Raw genomic sequence first — 23,219 nt, 5'->3', positions numbered from 1 at the left:
ATTGAAGCTCTACACTTGAAGGCTATATAAGCTGATAGCACTAAAATCTCTAGACTCATGTCCGCATAAACCGTCCTCGATCTATAAAACCAAAAGATTTCAGAACTCAGACAAACAGAGGTCTTAACTTCTAATCTAAATGGATGAAACTACGTATCATTTGGCCATGACTCAACATCTTAGTCATAACGGGGTGTATATGAGAGGATGCATTCACAAGGGGTTACACATCCAGTTACTTGCGATATGATTTTCTCCAACTTGAAATAAGAACATTGTTTTGGACTATATACATATCAGAGTACTCTAGCATACTCCTTCACTAAATTAAAATAAATTAGCCATTCGAATGCAGAGTATCAAATATTATACTTAAGAGAAAAATTCAGTCACCCTCCCCAAACTATGCTGCCAAGGCCAATTTGATACCCGAACTCTCAAAAGTATCAATGTGATACCCAAACACGTATTTTGACATCAACGTGATACTTCCGTCAAAAAATCCTAACGGGGCCGTTTGTTTGCTGACGTGGCAAGCACGTGGGTCCTATATGATATTTTTATCAAGGGCAGAATAGTCTTTTACTCCTAACTGATTAAAAAAAAAAAAAAAAAAAAGAACGAAGCACAGAGCTCCATCGCCCCAACTCGGTTCTGATTTTCAGGTTTCTGGATCAGTCTCTCGCTCTCTTTCCTTCTCTCAACTCCCATCTCCTCTGGATCAGTCTCTCGCTCTCTCTCCTTCTCTCAACCCCCGTCTCCTCTCTCTCACCAACTTCATCCTTGATTTCTTCACTATCCACCATGCCTCCATATCCATAGTACCTATTGGTACTCTTCCACGACCAGCCGATCCGGACACCAACATCGACGACGACGATGCCACCGCAGCCATCGATTTCGAAGACGACAAGGATGGATCCAAAACGACGCCGTTGTTTTCCCACTTGCAGCTGCTCCCCAACGACAAATTATGAACCAGGGGCAGAGGGGAGTGTCGCTCCTCAGATTAAACGACGACGTCAAGGGTTATGGGCGGCTGCTGGCGGAGGTGGCGTTGGAGTCGCAGTGGCGGAAGTGGTCGAGTGGCCTTGATGGTGGCGGTGGCCGTGCGTTCATCGACGGCTTGGGTAAAGATTAGATTTTTTTTTGGTGGTAAATTCTGGGTGTGTGATATTGAGGATGGTTGATGTTATGGTTATTGGGTTTGTGATTGTGATTGGGTGTGTTCACATTGAAGAGAAGCAGAACGGCTAGCTTGTGGAGGCAGGACCAGCCGCCGGGAGGCTCGGAGAAGGCGGCGGAGACAAGATCGGAGACGACGAAGCAATGTTCTAATCGATCTGTCTGGGCTTTTACTTTCTGGGTTTTCAATCAATCTCTCTCATGAACATCTCCATTACTTTCTGGGTTTTCAATCGAAGAACCTCAAACTCTTGGTTGCTCTCTTCCTCAAGTAGCAAAGCAGAAACTCTTGGTTATTTTCTAGTTCGATTTCTGATTCTTCAATGTTAAAGTCTCTCTCTGAAACTCTTGGTGAGTTACTGTGTTGAAGACAGAAACATGTTATGCTTGGGAGCTTGGTTGACCGATTCGTTGGTTGGGCGCTGCTGTTGCTTGGCAATTTCACCGTGATTAGATTGATTGAGCTATCAAATTGCATTGGCTTGTATTGTACTATTGATGATTAAAATCATTAAATTGGGGTGGGTGGCTGGTGGTTGATGACGATGTCAGGTAAGTAAGGAAATGTGGTGGTGGAGCTTGCGGCGGAAGTTGCGGTGGTTTGGCTAGAGGAAAATCCCAGAAGAGAAAGAACAAAAAGAAATGAAAAGAAGAAGAAGAAGGAGAAGAGAAGAGAGAGAAGAAAAAGAAATGAAAAGGAAAAAAAAATGAATTAAAAAAGGGTAAATTGGTCATTTTACATTTTTTTGGGGCCCACATGCTTGCCACGTCAGCAAATAGACGGCCCCGTTAGGATTTTTTTACGGAAGTATCACGTTGATGTCAAAATAAGTGTTTGGGTATCACATTGATACTTTTGAGAGTTCGGGTATCAAATTGGCCTTGTCAGCATAGTTTGGGGACGGTGACTGAATTTTTCTCTATACTTAATATATCACGACTTCGAATTGGATCAGAGTTCCAAGAATTATTCTACCATTTAAGAATCCATACAGATCTCATCAGAAACAGAATGAGGAGCAGATAAATATTTAATTACTTTGCATGCTTAGCAAACCACTGCAACATGTCATTATGAGCTTCCTCTGCACTCGAAGCAGCATCATAAACATCGTACCTCACAGCCCAACCATGTGCAACTTTTGGAAATATCTTCACAGAGCTATCAACCTATAGTTGAGAGAATAAAATTGCTCAAGGGAGTTTTTAACGAAAAGATTGAAATTTGACAACAATTGGTATACTAGTTAAACCAAAATGTAAAAACACTAGGTTGCAAATGAATGTACTAAATTCAATACATTGGAGAGAGATTTGAAATACTATATGCAATAGTGCAAGAATTGATCTAAAAATCATTCCTTTCTTCTTCCTGATTTTTCCCCTTCTATTTCAAAATTACAATAGTGCTATTTTTTATGGCTTATCTCAAACTACATTATATCCCTAGATATGGAATTACTACTTTCAAACAGTCCTAGTTCTTAGACTAAATGCACATCAATCAATGTAGGATGAGCAGCTTCAAGCCTTCAACATGAACAAATTCCTAATAAAAAAAATTTAAAAGGAATAAAAAGGCCTCTGCATCTCATGTTTAGGATATCTTCTCAAACGTTTTCATGAATTCTGGTGGAGAGTAGCTGTCAATCTCAGCTCCTAGTACGGCAATTGGAGATTTAACCCCTGTTGATCAATTAAAGCATTTACCATTTAGCATTGCAAAATTGTGAGAATAGTAAAGTCATTATTACAATTAGGGGTCATCATGGGCCGGGCTAGGGCCGGGCAGGGTCTAGTCAAAGTCAACAAAATTTAGGGCCGGGTAGGGTAGGGTCGAGGCTTAAATATGCTAACCCTTACCCGCCCGAAAAGCCCGAGTCACTAGGGCCAAAAGGGCCGGGTCTGGCCGGCCTTCCAAATAGGGCCAAATAGGGCCGAAATTGGCCTAAAAGGGCTTTAATTTGTTTAAGTTTAACAAAAAGAAATACATGATTTTTTTTCCTTAAAATGTGTCTCCATAGTCATATAGGCAATATTATAAGACTCATTGTTTTTTGTTGATCATATTTAATATATATATATATATATATATATATATATATTGAGATTAATTTATAAGTTATAACATTTATAAATATTAGTTAATGAGGTTGTATTTAATTAACTATCTCTCTAAATCTCTAAATTAATTTTTATTTAACAAAGGAAACAAGAATTAGAGAAAATAAAGCTTAGGAAATCAATTACAAAAAAAAGATAAGTTGTATGTTATAGAAAAAAGAAATTTATTTTTAAAATAGAAAATAATTAGGGCTTAAACGGGCGGGCCTAGAGGGCCGGGCCGGGCAGGGCTTGGCCCTAACGGGCTCAAACGGGTAGGGCCGAAGGGCCGGGCCGGGTTTCAATTGCATGGCCCTTACCCTACCCTATTTGAAAAAGGGTCGGGCCGGCCCGGCCTAATGCAAGGGTAGGGTAGGGCTTCGGCCCTATGGGCCGGGCGGGCTTAGGGCCGAAGGGCCAAATGATGTTACAATAACAGTGACCCGTGAGAGAGAGAAAGAGGAGGAGGAGGAGGAGGGAGGAGGGGGGGAGAGGGGGGTTAATGTTTCTTCAGCAAATGATAGGTAAAACAATTGTCAAGCAATATAGGGTGCAGTGTAAACATAGCATTCTCAATACCTCAACCAAACCGTCAAACGAAACAGTCAAGTGACTGACTATAACATGAACGGCGTCGGTTGATCCCGAATTCCATATAGGCTACAACATCTCCAGCTTCTGTTAGACTGATTATTATCTTGGTGACTATTATTTAACCCCTTTTTTGATAATATGACTCATGAACATGGATCAAATTCTTATTCTAGGTATGACAAGCCAAGCACTGGAACTTACTTGAGTATGATCCAACCTCATATTATCATGCTCGTCATTCCAACCGACTAGGTCAAGTGCTATTATACATCCATTACAAATGACTTGCTATTTTATTCACTAGTGCTTATGACCGACGCTGCTGTGACCTGGTTTTGTAATGTCTTAATTTCTGTGCCAGTTCAAAGAATTGATTTATATAAATATGATGCTGCTGTTTGGACTTATCTAACATTTTGGCCCTCAGTCTCATCAATCAGTACCACATCGCATGGTACCAAATAATGCAAGGTAATTTTGAAGCTAATGAGATAGGGACTACTCAATATAAAGATGCTGCCTCAATTATTTGTCCAGTAACTGGGATCAATTATTGTAGGGACTGGGGAGGAAAAACAATTGGACAAAACAAATTCAAGAAGATGGCGTTTATAAGAAAAATTAGAACTTAGAAAGGGAACCATGCACTGATTTCAGACAATCAAGATTAAAGAGCAGTAATTGACTAACTAACTTAACCATGTATGTGAAACAAAATTGGAGCATTGGATTCTCTGAGCCACTGCATGAATTGAGTGATGCAACAACTACCACCACCACTTAGTCGGACATGACTCAAACTCGTGTTTCACATTGTGATGTATATGACTCTCTGTCTTAGAAACTTGAGGAAGAATAGTGATGACACGTTCCACTTGCATTATTGCAATTACAATTATGCAAGGGCCTCATGCATCATGAATGAATAGGATAGTTGTATTATGACTGATTGGACTATATGGTCAAGGCCTCATATCTCTATATATAAAGCTAAATATTTCTTTGGTGTCAAAAGCTTCCTTAAAATTTAGATTATCAAAAATACCTTATATAACATAATAATTAAATTAAGTTAATAAAATATAAATTTGAAAACGTAACTACAAAAATGTAAAATTAAAAAAAATCACCAAACCACCACTATTCTATGTTCAGAAAAAGAAAAAGAAACATTTTTTTTTAGTCAACCAATTTTCATTATTCTCACAATGTCACTTTCTTGCGGGCATGCTGCTAGTATAGAATAAAACCAACAGATTTCAAAACTCGCAGGTGCACAAAACCGGATGTAGCGGAAAGGAATGCTAATTTTGTGTATCAGAAGACATGATAGTGTTTAATCTGTTCAAACATGGCTTCATGTATCTGATTGAGTTTTATTTGTTCAAACATGGGTTCATTTAACAGGTGGATTCAGTACAAGTCTGTCATGTTGGAGCACACAAACCAAACAACAATCGACAAAAAGCTAACTTTCGTAAGGGGGACGCCACTTATGGATAAGTGAAAGATTATGGTTTAAGCTTGAAGGAGCAAAATCAGCTCCCACTGGGCATAATAATAGACATAGGTACGAGTACGACTTTTGGAGGACTAATCACATTTCTAAAATCCATATGGTTCCTTTCCTTCAATGAGCTACAGCCAAATATAATTTCTTTGTAATTTTCGAGATATGTTTGCCTGCCACTGGTCAGCTATCCACTCTATAAAGTTATACCATGGTTGCCTAAGCTATTACACTGCATGCTGCTATACTCCAATCCAAGGCAAATTACTGAGACAGGCAAAACAATGAACAGGTCATCAACCAACTCAAGGTGTTTATAATTGACACATCCATTTATATGTAAACTGCTTCTTACCTATGATACACAATTTGATACAGTAGTAGAGGTTTCCTTGAAAGCAAGCTGTGACTCTAAGAATAGATCAGACGATGTATTCCAAAGTGCCTTTGGAAGTTTAGCATCATATGAAAGCATAGAAGAGCTGAAAGTCTGGCCCTTTCCACCAAAAAAGTAATCTCCAGATGTTTCCTAATATCAACAGACAGTGGATCAGATGAGGAATCTTTCAATGATTTGAATTGTGAGATTTCACAGTAATCCTCCATTTCTAGAGTGAGGGAAGAAGGAAAGATGTATAACATTTAGTTCAAGACACATTAGATTATGCTTTTTCATTCCCAATGGATTTGTTAAGCACTATGCTGAAGGATACCCGACGGATTTCTAGTTATATGCAGTGACTAAATTAACAATGCACTCCACTGCAGTTACTATAAATATTCTTCTTTATAAGCAACAGAAAAATATTAAACCAATATGGTTTGGACATGATTATGCCATAATGCACTATTTGGAAACTTAATGAATAAATGCATCTATTATCCAGCAACCTGATAAGCCTTACTTGAAACCTTGTTCCCACCAACAAATACAATGAGACATTAAAAATAGCAATTCTTAACTAGGGAATTTTCAATCTCCAAGATATCTTATGAGAAATAAATCAAATAATCAGTCTTTACAGTTCAGTTAACCTTACGCCCCTTTTCCAGATGAGCTACTAAACATATGTTACATATATTATTATAACTCATTGCATAAGAAAAGACACATTGGCATCAGGATAAGAACATTGGCTACAATAAAATGTCCCAAGGGAGAGTTAATGAGATCCTTTGGCACAGAACTTCTTATTAAGTTTGGGACAGACAGAACAAACCAATGATGGTTTTTCACAACACATAAAAAAGCTGCATAAGTGTAGGATTAGTATAAGCTTACTAGTGAAGCAAGTGCTGCGTCAAGAATAGAGCTAATTCCAACTTCAGGTGACTGCAAGAGGCACAGAAGTCTCAAAACTTTGAGAGCCAAACTGGAAGGCATGGAGGAACTTCTCGCATGATGTTGGTTTCAACAACACCAGAATCCACAGCACTTCAAAACCAAACAAAACCATATTGAACATGAGATTTTGAAAATAACATCTAATGCATGATCCTAGAAAAGAATTCTGCACAACTCTTCCTTTCTGGTAAAAAAGCTTGTAGACACAAAAATAACGGAGACATGACGAGATATGTCCATCAAGCCAAGTTGGTGATGAAGCTCATAGGAGAAGAGAAGTAGGAACAATGTCAAGAAATGGAGCACGTTGAAATTGGAATAGCAAAAGGATATTTTCAATAATAATGACATCAGGAGCTTACATTTGGAATACTCGTAGACATGAGCATATGGGTATCCTTTTGATCTGCCAAAGCACTTCCCAGATACAGTCTCCTAGTCAACCTGTATATTCAATACTGAAGAGGGGGAGAACATCACTGAAGGAAAAGAAAAAAAGGCATCCTAAATTCATAGAACAAAGCCACTTTTTAAAACCAAATTCTACTTGAAGTAAGCCATATCCAGAACAATATCAAATATTAGAAAGATTCTTACTCACCACTTCGATGTGTGAAAGATGTGACATTCAATATACAGGAAGGAACTGGGCTGTTTCTGAGAAGTGGTGATAATAGTTTACGAAGAGAAAATGCACTCAAGTAATTTGTAGCCATCAATGCCAAGAAAGACTGAAAAGTGCCTTAAAAAATGCAAAGCATGTTAGTTATAGTGAAAAGCTTCTCAACCCAAAACCATATCTTTACACTAACAAGAACAACTAATATCAAGTCATCAACATCAACTATGAAGTAGAAAACTTGCAGTTACTATTGCAAAGAATTTTAGTCTGATAAATTATTCAATTAGAAAACTCTGTTTCAAAATTGTATGAACATAATAGCTAATGATAGGTTGCTTCATGATTGATTCCCTCTAAGAAATATAGGTTCTTAAGGTTAATTAGACTTCTTAGAAGACCTACAGCACCCAGTTGTGATCAAACTTCCTCCCAGAGTCCCAATTACTAGAATTTCCAGTGCCTGGGAATCTTAGATTGGGTTAAACATTATCCAAACGAAAAGAGAAAATAATGGGTTCAATGACCACTATCCAAAAACTAAAAATGCAAAATCAAAAAAACCTATTAAACCAATCAAGAGAGAATTGATCAGAAAAGAAAAGAAATACCTCGCCCTTTGGAGCAAATCAGAAAACAAAGCCTGTAAGACTGGTTGTGGAAAGCCGGAGAAGATGACTGCAATGAAAGGAATTGCAGGCACAAGAACTGGAGAATAACTTAGGTTACTTAGCCACAACCAGAGGGAGGAACTGAATAAACAAATGAGAGTAAGATTGGCTACTGAAGAATTTCATTCAACTTGCCACAGATTTCAGTTTTTATTTTATTTTTTCGATTTTTTTGGGTCCTCACTCATAAAATGTACTTATTTTTTTTAATCAAGAAAAATGTATATTCATCGCAAGCCAGAATAGGTCGTTACATACTGCTTCGCCTGTCATTTAAGGGCATAGACAGACAAAAAGCTAGTGATAGTACTCACAAGTGGTACGTACATATAGTCATACTCATTATACATTTAAATTAGTAGAGGTAGCGGAGACCCTCTTTTGATACTACTCCAGAGGCACTAGAAGTACATAGAGTGCACACAAGTACTTAGTTTCCTAATACAAAGGAAATTATTGTAATTAGACAAAACCAATTAACATAAGGATGGGCTTAGAGCCAAAAAACCCTAGCCCAACTTATTCAGTTCAAGGCAGATCTAATGAGTAGCCCACGCAAAGCCCAGCAAGCCTGGCCGGGTCCAGGCCCAGCCTTCATCTCCACACACCTAGCCAGCGAGCAGTTCCATCCTTGCTCCTCTGACCATGCCACGCCTGCTCTGCCATGATCCCACCGCCACGACAAATCACCCGGAACCACGCCGCCACACCCAGCATCACCACGACTCGCCTCGATCCATCGCCGGCAATCCACGCCACCACAAAAAGGTAGCCATTCCAGGAAGGTCATTGATCCAGAAAGCAACAAATCGAGGTCCTGATCCCGCTCGCGTATTTACCGCATCATGGAGATTTCACGCCAAACCTGAAGCCAAGACCAACCTGCAAAAACCTCAAGCAATACCCCTCATAGGAACTCCCCGAAAACGCTAGTTTGCATCCCCGTCTGACAGCAGACCACGCGGCGTCGACAAGGCCCAAGGCCAACCTAGATGCCCGGGTCGCCGTCGGACGAGAGCGATCTCCCGGTCAAAATCCACCGCCGACCTTAAGGTTTTGCTCTCCACCCGCCTAGAGAGAGATATGGCGATTGGTCATATAGGGCGGCTGCTCTCCAAAAACCTCAAGCAATAACCCTCATATAATGTAATTATGTAAACCATAATGTATTTTTAATAGAATAATACTTGGCTAATCATAACCAATAATAAGATGACACATATTCATTTACCAAGAATAATACTCATAATTTATTGTGGTGAAATCTTCACATTCTTATCAATAACTTTTAGCTGGTTATTAGACACATGTCCTCTTATTATTGACTATAGCTGGTTAGCTAAGTATTATTCTCTCTAAGAGCAACTCTAACAGATTCCCTATATTTTAATTTTTCTCTACTTTAGGGAAAAATAAACCTCTTTTGCTCCAACAGATTCCCTATAACTATCCCTATTTTAGGAAAAGTGAGGAAAGAGAAAACCAAATTCCCTATATTTACAACAAACTCTAAAATTTTAAGCAAGAATATGAAGATTTTAGAGATTGTTGTAAAATAAGGAATCTGTTGGAGTTGGAGAAAAAAAAAAAGGCTAAAGCTTTGACTTTTGCTTCCCTATAATACAGAAATTATAGAGAAGCTGTTAGAGTTGCTCTAACACATCTAATTACCTATTTTACTAAACACAGAGTCTACATAAAATGTCTAATGAAAATGTGTTTCTCAAAATTACAATATTAAACGGGGCCATAATCTAACACCTCTTTCTTAACATCAGAAATATCAAAACTACTTTAACACGTGATATTTTTCTATTAATTGGTTAGACGGATCCAATGTTAACCGTTGAATCTAAGATCTTCTAATTATTGAGAAATTCTTTTACTATTGGCCAAATTCAATCAATATACTCAAAAAATTAACTGTTCAGCTTTTTAGATTGCTGAATAAAACTATCATTTTTTTTAAGAGAAGAGGAAGATATATTCCTGAGATGAAAAGATCATACGAACATATTAGGTCAAGTTAGAGTAATCAAATCACTAAAACAATCTCATCATTATGTCGAAGCCACAAACTGGCCAGACCAAAAACCATTCTAACTTGTGATACTCAATACAAATTGATAAGCTCACTTAAAAAGGATTAAACTAACCAAAAGCAAATACTTAAAAACAAAAAAAAAATAACTTAAACGAAAAAACATAAAATAACACCTAACCTAAACCAGACTCATCATCTCAAACACTCAATGCAGTCGCCCAATAACATAATGTAGTATGCCAATAAGAAGCAATAGGGAATGCTACCACCTTATCAAAAATGTCACTCCCCCAAGAGGCCCAAACCAAACCAAGCCCAAGTAAGGGTGAGAATGAGAGATGGGCAAACTAAGAACTCAACCCACCAAACTACAACACTACGGCCTATAACGGGTAAAGCGCAAAGGCCCAAAACCAACTCAGCCACCCAGACTTAACTGGGACACCACGTGTAAATTGTAGTTTTAACCAAGCCAACTGTTAAAATATGCTGACGGCAATTATTAAATGCAAACAAAATGCAGATGAAACTTTATCATCTCAGTAATTTGTTGAAGCTGCATCTGCTCATTCAAACCAGAAATTTCTCGTTTTGAACAAAGTTTACCTTATATCACCACACATCATTAAAAAGATAAAAGCTGTCAACCGTCCGATTGAAATCGGACGGTCACTGACCATATAATCCCTGGTCAGCTAGTGACCAGGTGAACGGGACTGATGACAACAATATTTCTTGTAAAGTGGTAATACACATTTGACATTTGATGTAAGCAATGAACAGGGAGGAGATCCCAAGAACTGTCTCAGTTTAGAGAGGACAAGCATTTTCACCGAGTTTGATATCATTTGGAAACAAATCTGGGGAGAATAGAAAAATAAAAAATGGAGAACCTTCAGGAATGCTTCAACAGAACTTTAACACTTCTAAACTCATGTCCCAACTTGACTATATTCTTTATCAAACTTATGAGTCCAAATGCAATACAACGATGATATTAACACAAATAGTTAGAAAGAATATCGTATCCCGCTCATTCAGAAATGAAAACAAAAGTAGTGATGTTATCATGACATTTTAAACTAGGGAAAGGAAAACAAAATTGAAGAAACAAATTTTATTAACCTTTAAAGGCTCCGGGCAATCACGGCCCAAATAATCTTCCAAAGTCTCATCATTTTCTTCTCAGTCATCCCCTCCCGTAAAGACAACAATCATATAGTCAAAGATTTTACTGCCAAATAGAGCTTGCAAGCTAAGGATTGCAGACTCCTCTTCTTGTGAAAAGCGAGGTCTAGTTGAGAAAACCACAAGTCCACAAGAACAGCATGGATCCCATCCTTAGCCAAACTAATGCATTTGACAATTTCAAAGAGACCTGCAGCATACCACACAAATCAAAAGGAAAGAATAACCGTTGAAAAGCAGGTTCTTAAATGCAACTACTTTATATACTCGTAGGGCTACTCCTAGAGACATTTTTTATATACATAATTACAAAACAAATACTCGTCAGTAAGAATTTACCAGGACATTAACTTCTTGTCCATCTCTCAAGATGGCAGTCTTCAATTCACAAGTGTTTCGTGACACCATTAGAGCTACGTTTGGAATTGAAGGCTCTTTTGCCAAGAATGCTGTTGCCTGTTGCACTTATTCCATTACCGGCCGGTGCATCCAACTAAGACCACAGTGCGAGCAGCATTAGAAAAGGGAAGCTCCCAGTCATCATCAATAGAACTTCCACCCATCATATAAAATCAGAATACCTGCAACCATATATATATTTTGTATTCTCTCAATTCTTCATAATGAGAATAGTATTGCAAGAAGAAAGAGGATACCTAGCAAGCATATCGTCTATATTATCTTCTCTCACAGCTTTATAATGAAAAAAGTACGGCAATATATATCTAGAAGACTCACGCACACAATTGCAACGAGTTAAAAGTTATATGAGTGCAAAAAAATCAGTTCTGTGTATTTCTGTATATTTTACCTTTGATAACAATGATGTTGGCAGAGTTTGAGACAGTGTCCAACAAATCTTTCAGATCGACTGATTTAGACGCAGATTGCACAAAATGCTTTCCAAGTCCATTTACCAACAAAATGTTTCAGCCTAAAATGATAAAAAAACATACCAAGAAAATTAGATTATTTGACAGGTAAAGTACATATATTCAGGCCCTAAGACTATTATATTGGAAGGGTGAGTCTCGAATGAGGAATGATGGAACTTAAGATGCCAATCACATTTACCTAGTTTAGGTAAGAGCCCTCACTCAATCAGTCAAATGGATAAATGCCAAATTTCCTTTATGGTGTACGCTTGACAGTCCGTCCTGCGGGTTTCCTTGCATCTTGAATTTTATACGTAATAAATTGCATACTGAATATGTAATATACCTTAAATATTATTGGATTACAAGAGCTGGGGTTCTAACCAGACTTGTGTATTTACATATTTCAAAAGTGAAAATTCTAAACAGAGGCCAGATTTGTGTATTTACATTTTTCCAAAATTGATATTCTGACTAAAGCTGTGCTTTATATACAGAATACAAAATTGGTTAGATCTAACAAAAATATGCTACATTTCTCAGTTCAAAGTTCAAACCAACTATTCTACTTTAGTAGTTTAGTTCTCTGATGTCTCATTGGTTGGTTCATCTGCTGCTGCCTGCTGCTGATACATCTTCCGTGTTAGTGAGCAGCTTATTTATTCTTTGAAGCGAAGGGCCGTCATTGGAATGAGTAAAATGTAAGTGAGGTCACTAGAATGAGTAAAACGTAAGCGAGGGATATTGGATAATAACAAATATGCTTAATACAATATGATGAGAAGAAATGGATTTTAATATGATTCGAGTAATCAGATTATTGAGAGTGATTTAACTCTACCTATCCACTTACAACTAAGAACAAATTCGACAGAACCATCTACATCTTATCTATTCAGTAACTATATTACCACCTGGAAAATGCTCTCGACTTTACACTCTCTAACCAAAAAACCAAACCATAGAAACACCAAACAATAAATCATGAAATCATGCACACCCAAATCCAAAATAATTGTCAAAAGTAAGTGTTACGATGTAAAACATTATTGGTCTGGATTCTATTGTGAGTGGGGTGATGAGGAAGGCCATGGAAGATAATGAGAAGAAAAAGTACTACAGAAGCGAATCAAGGCAAACCCCAAAAACAAAATGCATACTAATGCATAAGACAATCACACACATCGACCAATCACACACATCTAACCAAAGAAGCTTCCCCAGAGTCGATGAAAACCACAGCCTCAGACACATTCCCATCAGCCAAATTGCTCAAATTCTTATTAGTTCCTAGCTCAAAATGACTCGAGACCTCACTAACTACTATTATACAGCTGACGTGCCTCCTCATTCAGTCTCTAATTCACAGTCTCTCACACATTCCCTTCTTTACCTACTGCCTTATTAGACTCTAATTCACCGCCCAATGCCTTCAAATCTTCAGTTCTTTTGACTAGCAGTGGCTGCCTTGACAATGACAGACTCAACAACTGATCAAACAACAGAATTTTTTGATTTCTCAAGGGAATTCTGATCAACCCCACCCAACATTACACTGCTACCTGAACATCATGTGACCCTGCATCCATGCTCAACAAAAAAGTTCCCAACCTCCCAAAGATTCAGACTTTTACAAACACCTACCAATAATTCACACCCAAGAACAAAACCCGATTCCAAAAATTTACAAAGAAACCACCTCCGACAGTTCACAAACAAACCCAATTGGATAACCAATAATCTTAACTATTTTTAAAGCAAAACAATGTGATCGAACAGGAAGTGAGTAAACTAATGAAGCACTCCATAAGGTGGTGTCAAAGTTTAAGTTAGCGAAATAAATGAGATGGTTTGAGTGCAGGTGGTAATATGAGATGAAACAACTAAAAGTTAAGTCTGTTGGACTACAATAAAAACATAGAATAACTATGCAACTTAATAATATTCTTATTGAAAAATGCGCACATAATGGAAATTTGCAATAGAGTTGAAATCCAACAATATGAATGCCTGAATGGAAAGTTCTAGCTTGTTGGTATTTTCTATCTACGAAAAAAGATACAAAATAAGAGGATTAGTCTATAAACTAAACTACTTTCATACTAAATGTGAAGATTCATTCAGACTATGCATTTGGTGATACCTGTTCAGTTCCATGGAGATTTGTGTTTTGGCAGCAAGTTTTCATAATTGTGATGTTTGTGATGTCAGAAATGAACGCCACTTGATCTCCAAACGCAATTCTGCAGGAAGCCTGGCAGTTGTTTTAGCTCTGGGCAGTTATTATAATTTCAGTATTTTCCCTCTTCCCTGCTCCCATTATTCCTTCCCACTCTTCCCACTGGTCTAACTAGCAAACAGCAAAATGTTTTAATCTGGGGACTGCAACTGCTTTGAGAGACGACATCTGAGTTCCTACTAAAATGTATGTACAAAATGTTAGGTATGTTTGAACATATCAAATATTAGTTTAAGTAAATAAAGGTTGCATTTAAATCCAGCTCTCATTCAACAAGTTGAGACAGAGCATAACGATATGTCATATGTTCTCCTCTCAGAACTTTATCATCCACACTCTGCCTTCTGAACACGTGCAACAGTTCGAAATATGTTCATAGGTACTATAAGATTGTACAGGTTGTACCTATTGAAGTTATGGAAATTTGATCATACATGAACAAAGACCATAATTCTTTTATCTGTATTAAACATTTTGGCATTCAGCCTTTTCACACACACCAATCATTTCTTGTTCCTTCCCCATTATTTCATATCTCAAAATCTAACAAGTCTTTCGCCAGACAAAATGTTAGAAATATCATACGGGAAAGGAAGAAAGGTAATTCCCATTTCTTGCATACATTTTATTTGGGTTCTGTAAAATAAATGACAAAAACCACTTGTGAGACTAAAATGTTGTTGGGCTCATCATTTCCAACATCACTTTTCTACATTAGTGTTTGGTAAAGTTTCATCCTAAACACAAGAGAACCAGCTAGACAAAATATTGAACACCTAGCGTGCATAAAAGTAAATCATAAACCAACACACAATTATCTGTAAACATACAAAGGAATTAAGTCCATGCAACAGACAAGGATATACCAATGTTATAAAAGAACACCATATTGAGAAAGATTGAACCTTTAATTACTGGAACTCTCATCATTAGCATTGCAGCTCACAATGTACAACTTTCGGAAATATAGCCATGTTAGGCATAGCTTCTCAAATTCCCATCAGTTTCAGTTCCACAAGAGACTTCAGCCTAAATGACAAGAAAATCCATGTAATGGAAACTAGATGTCAAACCTTGTAATATTTTTAGAATTGGACAATAGGAAAGTGAAATTGCAAGCACTTGTACAATAGATAAAATAGGATTGTCCAAATAAAAATAAATAAAAAAATTTATTATACAGGACTACTTAGGAATGTTAATATCAGATTAACTAGCTTAGGTAAGAGCTTCTTTAATCAGTCGAAATGCTCCTGCATACAATGTGTTCATCAAAATGTCCAGAAGGAGTAACTGATCATTTAGTTGTTCAGTAAGCGGCACATTTCAGTAAAACAGAACAAAGATTACATAATCGTAGTCTTATGATTCACAAATTATACATGTGAAAACCAAGTATGACACCTCAAATGTTTATAAATTTTTGTATCCATGAGTAGTAAAATGATGTACATGACCAGTAAGAAAGACATTAACATAACACATAAAAGCTTTAAGATTTAATCTGCTGAATAGAGAAAGCAGGATAAGGATCACTAACCATTAACACCCTAGGTCCCAAGCAATCAGTGACAGCTTCAAACACATGTTAACATAGAACTCAAAGCAGCAGTACCAATAGGTATATTTGCAATATTAGGGACATAGTTCTCAATAAAGGGGCCGAACTATATGCAGGTGTAGCTTGACACGATCGATCCTACACTATTATGGTATTACCTTTGATGATGGTGAGGTGGAACAGTTTCATAGAGAGGATGTCCACTCACTTTCAGTCTGAGTACAGCTAAAGAAACACCATTTCTCCAAGCTCCATGCCTATTGTTAGGATACAGATTGTACAAAAAGCTTGCAAATCCCATGTACCTATTATATTCCATTCAGCATCCACATCCATTCCACAAAAACTTAGGGACAAGGAAACCCATGTGATGGAAATTAGTTATCAAATGTAGTAATTTGACAACTAGAAAGTGCTCAAATTCAAGCCTTTTAAGTATGAAATTGGATTATTTAAGATGCTGAGCGATAACATGTACCTAGTTTAGCTTAGGGCCACTTCAATCAGTTGAATGAATTCCAAATTTCCTTTATGGTGAAAGACCATGTGATACATAATCCTGCATAGAATGTGTTCATCAAAACCAGATTCATTTCTCCATCTGGAGGTAAATAGATCTTTTGACAGTTCAACAAATTGACAACCAGGGAATATAAGCATTGGATTGCAGTGAGAAGACATGATGAATAAATTATGGTAATTCTTATTGCACAGTAATATGAATACTTAGCCTGAATGTGTAATATGAAAGCCTAGCCTGAATGTAATATCCTTTCACTGAGCAGAAAGAGACAACAATGGTAGGAAATACATATGATTTAGGGACTACGATATAAACTGAAACTAAGAGCCATCAATCAAAAGCAAGTACGCAGCGACATTAAAATTCTTAACAAATCTTTCCAGAACTGGTGTTATTCTTTTCGGGTAAAGACTACGACAAAAGCATGGGGAAGAAGTGGCCTAAAAACGAGATTACAAAACATAATTAGCTATGTATTTTCGTTTTGTCTTTTTGAAAGACACCTGATCTTATGAATATCTACATATTACCAGAGGATTACAATATATATGATATCTTATAAATACCTGCAAAATAAGATACAAAATTTTGTAAACAGACAACCAGTGGACCAAATAAAGATGATTTTCTTTCTTTCATAGTTAACAGGCATATAGATAGGCCTAGCTAGAGGAATGAGAAGGAATTGCTTTTGAGGTTTTACAAGGAAACAACTCCCTAGTCCAACAGAATCCTGCAGCTCCTACTTAAATACATTTGTCAAGCTTCATACACTAAACTTTTAACATGAATTGTTAACTAAAATGCCTATGCACCAATATATTTCCAATTCTAGGCAATATGGTTCAATCAAAGCACCGATGTTCGGGTGTGGCTTAACACAACAGAGTCCTTTGGATCTGGACCATATATTTACCTTCAAGTAGCCTTGAACGATTGAGGTGGCAGGATTTGAATGGTTCATTTGCACAAACACAAAATACTAGGCTCCCGGCCTGCGGCTTATTGTTAAGATACACTGATACAGATTATTGAAAATGCTTCCCAACCCCAATTACTAGTCAAATCCCTGTCAGCATGCATTCCACAAAAGCTTCAGCCTAAGACAGGAAAACCCATGCCACAAAAATTAGACATCAACCTAGTAAAATTAGATTCTTTGACAACCAGAAGCTGCATAAATGAAGCCTTTAAAGTATACGTTGGATTACTTAATATGCTGATAAAATTACCTTGTTTAGGGGAGAGGCACACTCCTGATTACTCAATCAATCAAATGTATACCAAATTTCTTGTATCGTGTACGACGGCCTGATAGCCCCTCCAGCATAGAATCAATCAAACCACACTCCTTAACTACGGAAATCCTCAATTTTCCCTTAACTGCTTTACTATCTTCCTCATTTGTCTTCTCTCTTTCCCTCTTCTTGTGAACTGTGTCCCCTTCCATCTATCCGCATGTCTTATTAGGAATGGGTATGAAAACCACAATATATCATCAATCACAGAATCGATTATGGTATTGATTAACACCAGAATCTGTAGTATTTTTTCTTTTTATTAAGTATGAACTTCATTAAGTAACTGATGATTCAATCAGCATGTGTACATTCTGAGTGGTTTCATTCAACCATTGCCAAACAGGGAGAAGGAGAGAAAATCAAACCTAGACAAAGAAGCAATCTATTTTTTTATTTCATCGATAAAATCCATAGTTCAACTCGACCCCAGAACATTTCCCTCCCCCATCCCCAAATAAAGGGGAACTTGGGTTTTGTTTACCAACTACAGAATAAGTTTACCTGCCAAGTATTATGAGTGCATGGCAAGGCTGCTAAAGCCATAATATCCGCAAGAGATAGTAACCCGTGAAGCATCCTGAACTTCTTATTCATGGCTGCTAGTTTTGGGTTCACCTTCGCAACTTGCACATTTTTGGACCATCCCACTTCTTCCACAATGTTCTGTTCCCTCTCTACCTTATGCTCCTTCTATTCTTCAATACCCAAATGAAGCTACTGATAAATCCCCACCATGGTGAAATATGCTGGTAACATCTTGCTTTGAAGATTACTGAACTGATGCTTCAAGAAGATTCTTGAACATTATGGATCAGGTCAGCAATTCTTGAACCCCGGTCGTCTTCAACTAATTCTTCAAAAGTTCCTACTTCCTCCCCGTGATCTCCATCTCTCTCTTCAGATCCGTCGCCTCCAAAATCCCACTGCAAAAGCATTTGCTATCGTCTTCGCAACCAACGGTAGACCATGGCACTGATCCTTGAGTTCCTCCATCTTTCTCGTAGCTTCATCACATGAGAAGTTTGAACTTTTTCTAATGGAATAAGCCTGCTCCTCAAATATATGCCCGCAAATCTCTCTGTCCAGAGGCTTAACATGAACCAGCTGCAATCTATGTTGTTTCCCCAGCTTTTGAGCCACTTCCTTCAATCTAGTAGTGACAATGACAACACCACCATTATGCTTGGGCAATCCGCTGCATAAGCGTTCCATAATGTTAATGTGCCGATGACACACATCATCCAACACAATCAAATAGCATTTATCCGATAACAGCTGGCGGCTTAGCCTTTCCAGGAGCTTATCAAGGCCAACAATCCTCGCCTCTATGATTTGGCCATTACCATCAAAGATACATGTTTCAAAGCTGAACTTACTATATTGTTCTTCTTCCTCACTCAACGAAAAGGGTAACCAAAGTACATGATTCACATCCTTGCTCTCCAACAACAATCAGTTTCGACCTTTGCTGAAAACAACAATCAGTTTCCATATCAATTAGCTCTAATTGTTTATGGTCAAATTTTCTTTTTCTTCTTGCATAAGGAGCTATAATATGCTAAGTTACTAATGGAACCTTGTATCCAGTGGAACTATGAAACAAAGGAAAATTTTATGGGATCAAAATGATGGAAAAAGTAACGTCAGCAAAAGTAAGTTGTTGCTAAAAGAATTTGAGACACAGGAGACATGAATTACTGTACAAGGAATGAAACAACTCACTATGCCTACATAATCCTGCAGCTCCAATTACTGAACACCCCTTTTACCTGTAGCTAAAATATATATGCAACGCTATGTGTGGGGGGTTGTCTGTTTATGTATATTCACCTTTGATAACAATGATGTTGGCAGAGTTTGAGAGAGTGTCCAACAAATCTTCCAGATTGACTGATTTAGACACAGATTGCACAAAATGCTTTCAGAGTCCGTTTACCAACAAAATGTTTCAGCCTAAAATGATAAAAAAACATGCCAAGAAAATTAGATTATTTGACAGGTAAAGTACATATATTCAAGCCCTAAAACTATTATATTGGAAGGGTGAGTCTCTAATGAGGACCTTATATTAAGGACCAAGTAATGGAACTTAAGATGCCAATCACATTTACCTAGTTAGGTGAGAGCCCTCACTCAATCAGTCAAATGGATATATACCAAATTTCCTTTATGGTGTCCGCTTGATAGTCCATCCTGCGGGTTTCCTTGCATCTTGAATTTTATACGTAATAAATTGCATACTGAATATGTAATATACCTTAAATATTAGTGGATTACAAAAGGTGGGGTTCTAACCAGACTTGTGTATTTACATATTTCAAAAGTGAAAATTCTAAACAGAGGCCAGATTTGTGTATTTACATTTTTCCAAAATTGATATTCTAACTAAAGCTGTGCTTTATATACAGAATACAAAATTGGTTAGATCTAACAAAAATATGCTACATTTTTCAGTTCAAAGTTCAAACCAACTATTCTTAAAGCAGCAGCTTCAAACACATGCTAACATAGAACTTAAACCAGCAGTACCAATGGGTATATTTGCAATATTAGGGACATAGTTCTCAATAAAGGCAGGTGTAGCTCAACACAATGGATCTAGACTATTATGGTATTACCTTTGACGATGGTGAGGTGGAACAGTTTTGTAGAGAGGATGTCCACTCACTTTCAGACTGAATACAGCTAAAGAAACACCATTTCTCCAAGCTTCATGTCTATTGTTAGGATACAGAATGTACAAAAAGCTTGCAAATTAATCCCATGTGCCCATTATATTCCATTCAGCATCCACGTCCATTCCACAAAAACCCTCAGCCTAAGACAAGAAAACCCATGCCATGGAAATTAGTTATCAAATGTAGTAAAATAAGATAATTTGACAACTAGAAAGTGTTTTAATTCAAGCCTTTTAAGTATGAAATTGGATTATTTAAGATGCTGAGCGATAACATGTACCTAGTTTAGCTAAGAGTCACTTCAATCAGTTAAATGCATTCCAAATTTCCTTTATGGTGAAAGACCATGTGATACATAATCCTGCATAGAATGTGTTCATCAAAATCAGATACATTTCTCCAGCTGGAGGTAAATTGATCTTTTGACAGTTCAACAAATTGACAACCAGGGAATATAAGCATTGGATTGCAGTGAGAAGACATAATGACTAAATTATGGTATTCTTATTGCACAGTAATATGAATACCTAGCCTGAATGTAATATCCTTTCACTGAGTCTAAAGAGACAACAATGGTAGGAAATAGACATGATTTGGGGACTACGGTATAAACTGAAACTAAGAGCCATCAATCAAAACCAAGTATGCAGCAACATTAAAATTCTTAACAAATAATTCCAGAACTGCTGTTATTCTTTTCGAGTCAAGATTACGACAAAGGCATGGGGAAGAACTGACCTAAAAACGAGATTACAAAACATAATTAGCTATGTATTTTCGTTTATTCTTTTTGAAAGACACCAGATCTAATGAGTACCTACATACTACCAGAGGATTACAATAAATATGATATCTTATGAATACCTACAAAATAAGATACAAAATTTTGTATACTGACAACCCGTGCAGCAAATAAAGATGATTTTCTTTCTTTCATAGTTAACAGGCATATAGATAGGCCGAGCTAGAGGAATGAGAAGGAATTGCTTTTGAGGTTTTACAAGGAAACAACTCCCTAGTCCAACAGAATCCTACAGCTCCTCCTAAAATACATTTGTCAAGCTTCATACACTAAACTATTAACATGAATTGTTAACTAAAATGTATACGCACGAACATATTTCCAATTCTAGGCAATGTAGTTCAATCAAAGCACCATACTATGTTCGGGTATAGCTTAACACAATAGAGTCCTTTGGATCTGGACCATATATTTACCTTCAAGTAGCCTTCAACGATTGAGGTGGCAGGATTTGAATGGTTCATTTGCACAAACATCATATACCAGGCTCCCGGCCTGCTACAAATTAGTGAACTGAAAGCAAAAAGTCAAGTTGGTACTTGTCTGCTACAGTGGAAGAGTTCCATGGATGCAAATACCCAAATGAAGCTACTGATAAATCCCCACCATGGTGAAATATGCTGGTAACATCTTGCTTTGCAGATTACTGAACTGATGCTTCAAGAAGATTCTTGAACATGATGGATCAGGTCAGCAATTCTTGAACCCTGGTCGTCTTCAACTAATTCTTCAAAAGTTCCTACTTCCTCCCCGTGATCACCATCTCTCTCTTCAGATCCGTCGCCTCCAAATCCCACTGCAAAAGCATTTGCTATCGTCTTCGCAACCAACGGTAGACGTTATGTCTCTCTCATTCATAACGTCTTTGATTGCTTCGAAATCAGACACGAGAGCTTTTATTGATGATTTGAAGACAGAGATAGTAATAGAACCTGAATTAGATTCAGAGTCTAGCTCTGCCAGAGACTTCAAGAACTTTCTCCACAGCAATTCCGCAACATCTAATGCCATCGCACTCGCCTTTTGCAATTTGATGCCGAAACCAAGTCAAACCTGTGAAATTTTGGGATAAAGATGGTTTATATTTTCAGTGATTTGATGATCTGAGTCTCGATATATAAGCATCGGCACTGAGGTTCCATAACTTACTTGTAACGACGTAACGACAGTCGGTGGGTGGCGATCCGGTGGGTGTATGGTTTTTTTTTTTCGTTTTTGTTTGGCAAAAGAGTGTATGGGATTGTTGCTGCTGTCTGAGTTGGGAAATTGGGATCTGGCCTGGTGTAATGTATCAAATGTCTCAGACTCTTTGATCTTAACTGAGTAATAGAGATATGATTCAGGAGTTGTGTGGATCCTGTACGAGTGTACACGGCTGTTTCCTGATAGAGATGCTATTTTACCAAATAATTTAAGTCTCATTTGATTCGCGGAAAGTAAGTATTAGTAAAGTAAAGTTATTTATTTCTTGCGTTTGGGATGTAAAAATAAATGAAATACTTTCTAAATAAATGCTAGCAACCTTCTAATCCTTTGGGTTTTTGTCCATTTACACCATTTTTAGAGATTTTTTTCTCACTTACCCCATTAAGTTTTTTAAATTCTCTCCTACCCAAAACACTCAAAAGAGGTCTTCCCTAATACCCCATTAAGATTTTGTCTTTTGTTTTTTAATTTTTTTAATACCATTTTACCCCCAGCCCTTTGTTACTTAAAGAGAGAGAGAGAAAATGGAAGAGAGAGAAACCAAAAGAGACTTCGTCGGAGCCCCGTCACTGGCCGCCGAAATCAGGTTTTTGCCCGCAATAGACATCTATTACCCCCTAATAGGTCTATTGCCCCTTAGTAGGACTTTCAGTCGCCAAAATGAGAACTAATCTCTCTAAATTTATACAAATAAAACTTTGATTACAGAAAAAAAAAAAAAAAAAAAAAAAAAAAGATTACAACGATTCAAAACGTTTATTGCCCCCCAGTAGAC

General features: G+C 37.3%; 1 long non-coding RNA gene across 2 annotated transcripts; it reads right to left on the bottom strand.

Annotated features, from left to right (window-relative positions):
* Positions 1-10,987: 10,987 nt before the first annotated feature.
* LOC112179441 lies at positions 10,988-22,644 on the bottom strand. 2 transcript variants are annotated; one of them, XR_005803556.1, is made up of 13 exons: positions 22,388-22,644; positions 21,655-22,291; positions 20,717-20,797; positions 20,377-20,576; positions 19,589-19,711; positions 17,690-19,226; positions 17,374-17,557; positions 15,279-16,493; positions 14,278-14,549; positions 12,334-12,848; positions 12,071-12,193; positions 11,599-11,752; positions 10,988-11,449 (listed from the first exon to the last, which is right to left on the bottom strand). It is a non-coding gene; the product is annotated as an uncharacterized LOC112179441 (long non-coding RNA). The 2 variants fall into 2 exon arrangements; XR_005803555.1 differs by having other exon boundaries at positions 11,599-11,840; positions 22,388-22,643.
* Positions 22,645-23,219: the final 575 nt, after the last annotated feature.

This window comes from Rosa chinensis, chromosome 7 (genome assembly GCF_002994745.2).
Source record: "Rosa chinensis cultivar Old Blush chromosome 7, RchiOBHm-V2, whole genome shotgun sequence".
Lineage (NCBI taxonomy): Eukaryota > Viridiplantae > Streptophyta > Magnoliopsida > Rosales > Rosaceae > Rosa > Rosa chinensis.
This window is presented reverse-complemented; position numbering and strand designations above follow the sequence as displayed.